Source organism: Theobroma umbraticum, unplaced genomic scaffold (genome assembly GCF_002168275.2).
Source record: "Theobroma umbraticum cultivar Fairchild unplaced genomic scaffold, ASM216827v3 scaffold_30.0, whole genome shotgun sequence".
NCBI lineage: Eukaryota > Viridiplantae > Streptophyta > Magnoliopsida > Malvales > Malvaceae > Theobroma > Theobroma umbraticum.
In genome coordinates this window covers 7,049,773-7,052,491 of record NW_018397254.1, presented here as the reverse complement: position 1 = coordinate 7,052,491, position 2,719 = coordinate 7,049,773, and the positions used below count along the sequence as shown (strand labels likewise).

The following is a 2,719-nucleotide window of genomic DNA, read 5'->3' as shown; positions in this document are numbered from 1 at the left end:
TACGCACAAAATCAGCTTAAGAAACGAAGCCTCCTCACTTTTCAATCTTACCGCTTCATTTTGTTGCTCTCTTCTCTTTGTCAGAGGCTACTTGGTGATTGAAAAATATCCATAATTGACAGCATTTGATTGGTTGGTTATTTAAAAAATACGTAGAGGATGAGTTTTACTCTATTTTGGAATTTCGATATTCATCTAGAATGCTATGACTTTGCTGAGCCATATTAAAGACCAGAGTCAATGAGACTTTTCACGTAATAACTAGTCTGACAGAATTTTCAAATACCTAAGGTCACTGTCATTTATCATGTTTTAAACCTATTATTAAGTCCTAAACCAAGCATTAAACCCAGTAGTTTGTACTATATAAATAGGGTAACTCTAATAGTATACTTTCATACGCAAAATCCCTGCTCTACAAAATGAAGTTACCTCCCTATTCCATTTTCCCCTTTCTTTTTGCAATTCTGTTTCCATTTTCATGGGCTGTCACAGCTCGATCACATGAGAAATTTCTTCATTGCCTTTCCCTTCATTCCAACGACTCAGCTTCCATTTCTAAAGTCGTTTACTCACAAAACAATCATTCATATTCATCTATTTTGGAATCTTCTATTCAAAATCTTAGATTTTCCACAATAGCTACCCCAAAGCCCCTAGTCATTGTTGCGCCCATGCATGCATTCCATATCCAAACAACAATCTACTGTTCGAGAAAACATGGTTTGCAAATTCGAACTCGAAGTGGTGGTCATGACATGGAAGGTCTTTCTTATGTTTCAGAAGTTCCATTTGTTCTTATTGATTTGATTAATTTTCGATCAATTGATATCGATGTTGAGAATAGTGTTGCTTGGGTTGAAGCCGGAGCGACAATAGGTGAACTTTATTACCGGATTGCTGAGAAAAGTAGGACTCTTGCCTTTCCAGCTGGTACTTGCCATACTGTAGGTGTTGGTGGCCAATTTAGCGGAGGAGGTTATGGTACTTTGTTCAGAAAATATGGTCTTGCTGCAGATAATATTATTGATGCTCACTTAATTGATGCTAATGGTAGGATTCTTGATAGGAAATCCATGGGAGAAGATTTATTTTGGGCAATCCGAGGAGGTGGAGGAGGTAGCTACGGGGTTGTCCTTGCTTGGAAATTGAAGTTGGTTCCTGTTCCGGAAAATGTGACTGTTTTCACAGTCACAAGGACATTGGAACAAAATGCAACCGAACTTATCCACCTTTCACAATATGTTGCACACAAGCTTCCCAAGGATATAATTTTTTTTGTTAGCATATCAAGGGTAAATTCTGGTCAAGAAGGAAAAGAAACAATTCAAGCTGCTTTTAGGTCCTTGTTTCTTGGTGGGGCTGATAAGCTCTTTTCATTGATGGAAAAAAGATTTCCCGAGCTTGGATTAGTGAAACAAGACTGCATTGAAATGAGTTGGATTCAATCTGTTCTTTACTTTTCTGAATTTCCATTAGAACGCTCGGAGATTTTGCTCAATAGGACTGCATATACCAAAGGTTTTATAAAAGTAAAATCCGACTATGTAAAGGAACCTATACCAAAAATTGTATTTGAGGGGTTGTGGCGAAGGTTCTATGAAGAAGAAGGAAGATATGCTATAATGAACTTGATTCCTTATGGGGGGAAAATGGATGAGATCCTAGAGACTGAAACTCCATTCCCACATAGAGCTGGCAATCTGTACAAAATCATGTACATTGTTGCTCGAGAAGAAGAGGAAAATTTGGAATTTCAAAGGTACATAAGGTGGATAAGGAGATTGTATAGTCACATGACTCTCTACGTTTCGAAATCTCCACGAGAAGCATATCTCAACTATAGAGATCTAGATATCGGAGTTAACAATAAAGACAACACAAGTTATGCGCAAGCAAGCATCTGGGGTTTTAAATATTTTAAGAATAACTTCAAGAAGTTGGTGCGTGTGAAGACATTAGTTGATCCAGAGAATTTTTTCAAGCATGAGCAAAGTATCCCTCCTCTCTCACCTTGGTAAAAGAAGAAAGTTTGCTATAATATCCTCAAAAATTAAACAGTTACTGTTTTTATTTTTGTTTACTTTTTAATTTGAATACAACAATTAGAATAAGATTCTTAAAATCAATGTGCTTCAATTGTTTTGGTGAATTATGTTTGTCTTTCCTGTCTAACATCTTGGACTGTAAAAGTTTTTTGTAAGCTTACCTTCTTTAAATTTGTTCCAGCAAAATAATAATAATAATAATAAGTTAAGCCATTAAATTGTTGACTTAACCAAATCCAAATGGTAAATGTCAATAATTTTAAACGCATGACTTTTTTTTTTTGAAAGCCCACAAGACTTATTTTTAGTAATAGATTCAAGGAAAGTAATGAAAAAATTCGACATAGTTTTTTACCTTGAATCCAATGTACTCTTCTAACTATTTGCTATGGATGAGATGAGGGCTGAGTGAGGCAATTAGCATTCTGATCATGCTGGAACAGGGTCTAACAATGAGACGATTTTGTTGCAAGAAGCCATAGTAAACTGCCGTTAACTCATGGGAAAGAATATGCTTATGGCGCACACTACGCCTTAAATAATGATATTTTTAGATTTAATAATATAGCAACAAAATGTCCTGAATTGTAGACTTCTGAATTATGTTCAATATAAACACTTTGATATCAATATCCTCGTGGAGCTAAAGAATCAGCGAAAGAAAATGGAGA

General features: G+C 35.6%; 1 pseudogene; it reads left to right on the top strand.

The window, feature by feature from the left end:
- The first annotated feature begins 413 nt into the window (after window positions 1–413).
- Window positions 414–2,218, top strand: LOC110415310 (tetrahydroberberine oxidase pseudogene; annotated as a pseudogene).
- The last annotated feature ends 501 nt before the right edge of the window (window positions 2,219–2,719 follow it).